Source organism: Giraffa tippelskirchi, chromosome 12 (genome assembly GCF_054371585.1).
Source record: "Giraffa tippelskirchi isolate mGirTip1 chromosome 12, T2T-mGirTip1v1.2.pri, whole genome shotgun sequence".
NCBI classification, from domain to species: Eukaryota; Metazoa; Chordata; class Mammalia; order Artiodactyla; family Giraffidae; genus Giraffa; species Giraffa tippelskirchi.
Window position 1 is genome coordinate 52,957,043 of NC_137286.1, and position 7,518 is coordinate 52,964,560.

Sequence of the window (7,518 nt, forward strand, 5' to 3'; positions counted from 1 at the left end):
ATTGTCCTCACTAGCCTGTCCATTCCAAGTAGGCAATTCTCACTCATCCTTCATTTTCCAGCTCCATCATTCTTAGCGAAGCCCTATACCTGGATCAGGGCTTTACATGCTTACAGTGCCAGGTATGGCTCCTTTAAAGCCCCTGTCATCACAGAGAAGGATTTTAGAGTTACTTGTCATCTTCATCCTTCTTCTGTTCACCATCATATTCCTAACATCCATGACACAGTAGGTGCTCAATAAGTATTTGTTGAATGAATGAATGAATGGTTGAATGAATAGGTTTAGTATTTGGCACTTGATGCTGGTTTGTGCCCACAGAGAGGGTGCATCTGGACTTGATGTTGTCCTGGATTCATAGTGAACACCCTTTGAGAAGCACCAGCTCTGAGACAGAAGGAGCCATGACTCCTGCCTGTTGAACAGAGTCTGGGAGGATTTTCCTCCAGGGTAGGCCCCTAAGCAGAGCCCTGAGTGATCAATTTGCCTGCTGGCCCAGTGACCGTCCGGGGGTCCTCACCCCCTCAGTTGCCCCGGACCTTCAGCTCTTCTCATATTCTTGCAGACCCCTCTGTCTGCATTCTCGCTCTCTCCTCTGTCTCTGGGAATCTTTTCTAGCCCCGTCTGCAAGGGACCTCTCCTCTGAGATCCTCTGAAAGGTGTCTATGCCCTTCCCCTAGGTTGCGAATCCTGCCCTGCTCTGAGCCTTTGCTTCAACTGTTGCCTTCAACTGCCATCAGAATGTTCTCTCCTTAAAATTCTCAGGGGTTGGTGCCCTGGTTCTGCCGCCGGGTGGACAAGACCTCAGGCGCAGGGTCCAAGGCTCTCAGCTTCTGAGAAGGCTGAGCCCTTAGCATGTGGTGTCGCCACACTGCCGAGCACAGCGACTGGGTTTGCTAACCAAAGGCTTACCCAGGTTTTCCAGGCACTCAGGGCCACCTGCTCGGCCCCTCTGCTGCAGTTTCACAACCTCCCTGGACTCTCCCTGCCTTGGCTGAGGAGAACCCTCTTGTGGGTTCATTGACAGGCCCAGCTGCAGGGAAGTGGGGGTCCCGAAGGACTTCCTGCCGCTTCACTGACCCAGCCCTGCAGGCAACTCTGATCTTCGCTGCAGGCCACTGCCTGAGAGCCTCTCAGCAGTCCTGCCCCAAGATTGCTCCTGCTTCTCCACTCTCAGGATGGAGCCAGGCCTTGGAGGAGGAGGAGGAGGAGGGGGAAGCCAGGGCCACCCTGGGGCTCAAAGAGACAGTGCACAGGTGTCGCTGCAGTAGCTTCCTGTGGGGTCGCAAATGAGTTCAGTTCTAAGCCTTATGAACTTAGGCTCTCTCTCCTCACCACTGCTCTCTTCTGGGCTCCTGACTTGAATGGAAAAGTTAGGGCTCTGTCTCTGCTCTGATGGTGTCTTTAAAAAAGCCCTAATATTTTGTCCCTGGGAAGCTAGAGGCCTCTCCAACCAGAGCTGGCTTTGGGCCCAGGGCTTCCCCTGGCCACTCGTGCACTCCTGGAGCCAGGTCCTAGTTTGTTCTTTCCTCATTCATTCATTCATCCATCTATCCGTTTATTCACCTAATAGCTACTGGATACCTATGTGCCAGGCCTTAGCTAGGTACTGGCGATACAAAAAGTGTCAGGCAGACAGCAATGGACTTTGGGCCTTGAGAGAATTCCCAGTCTAGGGCCACCTGTGTGAGAGCAGCGGGGTGTGAGGGGCGCCCAGCTGGAGGGAGCTGCGTGAGTTCACGGTATGAGCAGAGGCGGGGGAAGGATGCTGAGGAGCTAATAAATGAGCACTCGTAAAGCAGGTTTAGAATTTTAGTTTTGATGCTAGAAGCCTTAGGGAGTCATTGAAGGATTTTAAGCAGAGGAGGGAAATGATCATATTTGTTTTTTTGTTTTTTTTAAAGACATGAGTTATGTGAACACAGGTTAGAAGAAGGCAGGAATGGAGATCAGTCACAAGGCCCAGTGGGCAAGGCTGGCAGCTAGGACTGCAGGGCCCTGGGGAGGCCCAGTGTGCAAGGCTGGCAGCTAGGACTGGAGGGCCCTGGGGAGGAAAGGGTGCAAGGTGTTACAGGTGGGAGGAAAATGGCAAAGGCGGGCCATGGGGGTGGATCTCACCCAGGGCTGGGGAGCACGGGTCACTCAAAGTGAGCAAACACCAGAGGGGAGCTCATTGGAGGGAGAGGACTGTGCAACGAGGCCTGAGGTGTATTGAGTTGAGGTGCCTTTGGAAGGAAGGGTCTCATTCGGGTATGAAACTCATGGGAGAGATCAGACCCCTGGATAGAAATCAGTGAATGATCTGTTTATAGGTACTTCCTCCATGGGCAAGGGGGAGCTTGCCAAGATGAAAGACTAGAAAAGTGCAGGGGCGTTCGGGGAGCAAAGGAGGAGCTCTCCAAAGAGGCTAAGAGGAATGGCCAGAGAAGGGGGGGCTGCAGGAAAAAGAGTATCTTTGCAGCTCTCCACAACCATTCACCTTGGAAGATGGCTTTTGTCACAAACACGTCTCCTTCATCCGGAACGTGAGACGGAGGGAGAGGAGTGGGAAATCCTGCTGACGTCCTCTGGGAAGGGCGGAGAGGCACCCGCGGAGCCCAGGAGAGCCAAGGGGCTCTGGCAAACTCCGTTAGATCTTGAGCAGCAAGATCTCTTGATGGTTCTCTTGATGGTGGTGGCAAGAGGCCCGCAGAAGTGGATGGAAGTTTAAGGTTGGGTGGCAGCATTTTTTCTCTGTCACAGCTCCACGGACTGTGAGCCTGGGGACATTATAAAGAAAGGAAACAAGGACGCCAGGGGAGAGGAGAAGGGCAGGCTCTTCAGAGAGGTTGTTGGGATTAATAAGCTTCATTTGGGGAGGGTGGTCGGGAGGGAGAACAAGGCCAGTTCTGACCACAAGCCCCTAGAAAGCGCCAGCTCTTTTCTTTGCACAGAGTAGCCATGTTTCTTAGAGAATCGAGAAGCAGAAGGAGCTTGTCACTGTAAAAGGGTAAGAGAATAGTCAGAGGGGAAGAGAAGATTGAATATTCGCTATTTGAGGTCCCAAGGTCCCTGAAGCAAATAGGCCAGGGTGTATATAGAACTAGGGTTGAAGCTAAAAAATATATGTGAGCTCCAAGAAAAAAATCTCTGAAACCCACCCAGGCTCTCTGTCCCTCTCCCTCCCACAGCCCCATGCCTTGGTAGAGCCGCTCAAGTCATCCGTGGGATCCAGAGAAAAGGGGCCACGGAGAGACAGACTGAGACAGGCCCAGAGGGGTCAGAGCAGGTCACAAATCAAGACCACCCCGGCAAGTAGAGAGGGAGCTTCATCAGATCACTTCCGCCATCCCCCAGGCCAGAGCGCCACGGCTCAGGGCAGGCAGGCCCCCGTCCAGAGCATCAGGTCTGGCTTCCATTTTGTGCCTGGACACTCCAGACACCCCACAACTGAAACCCTACCACGTGGAAGGCAGGGAAGTCCTGCCAAGGTGCTGGCCACAGGCCAAGGCCTCAGAAGGAGATGGGAACAGCCAGGGAGGAGGGAGAATGGAGAACAAGGAGCACTTTCAGACCCTCATTGGGCTGTGGCCTCCTCATTCCCTCAAGGCAAGATGTTGGAGGGGGACAAAGAAATAGATTTGGGGAGGGGGGACGAGACTCAGCCTGGGCACCGAGGAGGCTGCCATGACCTCAAAGGGACATTTCTAAAGTGGTTCTCCCAAGGGTGGGGGTGGGGCATGCTGTACCTCCAGCCCTCAGCTTCCCCATTTGGAAAATGGTGATTCTAGACTAGCCCTTTCTTCCCCTTCCTCAAAAAGTTGTCTGGAGGCCTCGGTGAGTTAATTTTTATATGAATACTTAGAACATTCAGACACACTACAAATGCTGGTTAGTACTATCAGGATTTCCTGAGCCCTTGTCCGTTCACATGAAATTTATGGACTCTGTGGATACAAGCCGCATTTCCTATTGATGTGACCCCCACGCTGCTCAAAAAGCAGGGGTTCCAAGTTTAGACTGAATGGTATTGATAAGGTTTGGTTTTAGGATTACATGTTTAGCATTAGTATGGCGAATTTTTTTTTTCAAAGCATGTTTATTAGAGTGGGAGGGATACAGAGTTAGGAGTCAGAAGACCACAATTACTGGGCTGCAATTACTGGGACCAGTGCTGGGGGCTGAGATGTCATCAGCCATCAAGAGAGAGGCATGTGACCTGCAGTAATAGAGCTGATGACAGCTGGGGAGGCAGGCGGGAAAAAAAGTTAAAAATAATTACAAAATATGATTAACGCTGTGAAGGAGAACAAAAATTCTAATAGGAAGAAGTAGGATGAAGGTTACAGCCTAACTTTAGGTCCTGGAAATCTCTGATAATGTGATGTGAGACCAAGCATTGGCCATCCCAAGGCTAAGGTGTGGCTGTTTGGGAGGTGGGGAGAGCCTTCTGGGAAGAAAGTGATTTCCTGTCCCAGTTAGGTGATCTTTGGCACCTCTGTGAGCACTGATTTCTACATTTGTAAAAATGAGGATAATCCAACCTCTCCAGCCAACCACACAGAGCTGGTGTGTGGAGGAAAGGAAATGATACGAGAAAATTCTGTCAACCCCAGACAGATGGGCAGACAGAGTCTATGAGGGAAGAACTGACTGATAAATTCCTCTCCCTTTTTCTACTCATTAAATTTGCTTTCCCTGTAGCACATGGCTGTAACACAGGGCAGTTTTTCTGGGAGGGGCAGTGGCTGAAGGTCATGTTGAAGAGAAATGACCTTGGAGTCCTGAAGAGCAGTGTGAGGCGGGGAGATTGTTCCAGGGGGTGAAAGTTGATTATCTCTGGATATGAGATGGTTGAGCTGAGGCTTACATATGAAGGGAGAGGATTCCATGTTGCTGTAAAGCTGAAAACTGGAGGAACTAAGTGTGGGAATGTTGGTGGCATATTTATTTCAGTACTCAGGAAACACCATCTCTTCTAGAACCCTTCCTGGGGGATGGTCACAGTTAATGCTTATCTTCACCAAGCTCCCATTAAGCTCCAGAAACAGAGAGACAGACATGCTTTTCACCCTGGGTGCACAGGAACGTGACTTCCATCAAGGAGGTCATCAACAAATGCTGGGTGAATTGAAGGACACGCCAAAGACGAGAGGCCCCCCCAGGAAAGCCCTGCCAGGCTGCCCCCCAATCCCTCACCTGTAAAGGAGTGTGTGCGACTGGGATGAGAACTTTTCTACCGGTTTGCAGACACACCTTCATCTCACACGCACACTGAAATGAGCTGAGTGCTAGAAATGAATGAGTCTGGGAATGGCCCTGTTCAGGGCAGAAGGCCAGTCTCCTTGGGCTGGACAGTGAGGCATCAGCCACTGGTTCGATTCCTCCATTTGGTCAGGAACACATGGGCCGTGCCATGCTGTTGATTCTGTCACAGGGTCACTGGGAACCTTGGCGACCACCCAGCACTGCCTGCACTTTCCAAATGGTGTCCTCTGTGTGGTATTGTGTGGCGATTTTGAGAAAATTGAGGGAGAAAGAAGCATCCGTTGGTGAGCAAGTTGCCCACAGGGAGACGGACCAAAGGTCACATCCTGAGAAAGACATTTTCTCAGCTACATGTTCATCTCAAAAGACTGAAGAACCTGAAGGATTCTAGCCAAGGGGCTTTCAGGGGACCTTCAGGTGAGAGGGTGAGAGATGGACCTGTTTGAAAGGGAGGAGGTGGGAAGACAGAAGGTCTGTTTCCTCCAGGAGGGACAAGTCAGACGAGGGATGACTGACTTTTGCTCTAGCATGGGGCTGAGGTGTTCTATGGCCGGTTTGGGACTCTTTTCCTCTTGATTCTGGGCCCCATGTCCAAGGGTACTTTTGAAGGGGTCCTTGGAAGGCACCTTCTCAAGATAAGGGGACTTTTAATGTCGGGAACTGTATATGTTAATTCTTGTGAATGACCAACTACACACGAAGAAGAAGGGATATAGAAAAGTGTTGGGTGGGCCGAAGGAAACTAAGAGCTCTGAACAAGAAGGGGAGTTGAGTTAAGAGAGATGCAAGGGCCCCCTGGAGCAGAGGCCCAGTGTGGCAAAGAAGGAAGCCCAGTTTATCCAGCATGACTTAGACTGGCCAGGAAGATATCCAGGAAAGAGGTTATCTCTGCCTCCTGCAGACAGGGGGGAAGCCAGGGGCCAGCAGACAGCTGTGCGGGCGTGCGGAGGAGCGGGGCAGGGACAGTGGGCCTAGGGAGAAGGGGCTGACATTGCCTGTCTTTCATGCACCTCTTTTACCACCAGCAGCTGGTGAGTCGGCTCTGGACGCCGCAGGAGCTGCTGTCAATGGAGGAACCCACGGCATCTCCCATGGCGAAAGGGGTCACTTCTCTCCCAATGAATCACATTTGACACCATTCCAGTCAGCCTTGCAATCGGGAGTTTTCTGAACTTGGAATGGTATTTCCAATATTGATTTGGAAGAATTTATTTGGGAAGAACAAGTAAAATTCGCCCAGAAAAAAAGTACGTTAGCAAGCAAAAGTCTATATTGTTAGATTTTTTGAATGCATATTTTAAATCTGAAATCATTTCAACAGTATGAAGCTGGTGGCCAAACAGATCCAAGACAAGTAGAAAGTCCTGTCCAGATATGGGTTTATTTTTTCCTTACCTGCTTTCAGAGGAGGGGGTGCTGCCACTTAGAACTGCGAATGGTGGAAGATGCATCACTCTTGGGAGCAAAGCAAGGTGGGATGAGGGGGGCTCCAGCCAAGAGCCACATTGCTCTGCCTCTGGCCACGGGCTCCCCTAGTTTCACGTCCCATCACACAGTGTTCAGTTGCTTAGCCATCTTCCTTTTTTTGTTTCAAACTTTAAATGTTTTATATTGTATTGGGGTATAGCCAATTGAGAAGCTTTCCTGATGGCTTAGACAGTAAAGAATCTGCCTGTAATTCAGGAGATCTGAGTTCGATCCCTGGTTTGGGAAGATCCCCTGGAGAAGGGAATGGCTACCCAATTCAGTAGTCTTGACTGGAGAATTCCACGGACAGAGGAGCCTGGCAGGTTGCAAAGTCGGACACGATTGGCTGACTTTCACTTTCACCTTTTAAAAAAAACAGCAAACTAACAATGCTGTGGTAGTTTCAGGTGAACAGTGAAGGGACTCAGCCATACCTCTACATGTATCCGTTTTCCCCCAAACTCCTCTCCCATCCAGGCTGGCACATAACATTGAGTAGAGTTCCATATGCTATACAGTAGGTTCTTGTTAGTTATCCGTTTTGAAGATAGCAGTGTGTACATGACCTTCCCAAACTCCCTACCTATCCCTTTTGCCATTTTTCTTTTGGTTTTGAATGCTTTGTCTAGCTGGGACCCTGAACTGTGCCCGAGCTTTGTGTATGCTTACTAGACAGTGTTTCTGGTTTCCTTTAAAGATGCAAAGGAAAGGGTAAGGGAGGGTTGGGTGCAGAAGGAAGCCTCAGGTGTCAAGCCAAGCTGGGGGAGTAGATGCAGCCAATGAGAACTGCGTTCCTGTTTCCTG

General features: G+C 50.5%; 1 long non-coding RNA gene across 1 annotated transcript; it reads left to right on the forward strand.

Annotated features, from left to right (window-relative positions):
• The first annotated feature begins 828 nt into the window (after positions 1–828).
• LOC145529771 (uncharacterized) lies at positions 829–6,512 on the forward strand. The gene is made up of 3 exons (XR_014071338.1): positions 829–3,385; positions 5,417–5,664; positions 6,276–6,512. It is a non-coding gene; the product is annotated as an uncharacterized LOC145529771 (long non-coding RNA).
• The last annotated feature ends 1,006 nt before the right edge of the window (positions 6,513–7,518 follow it).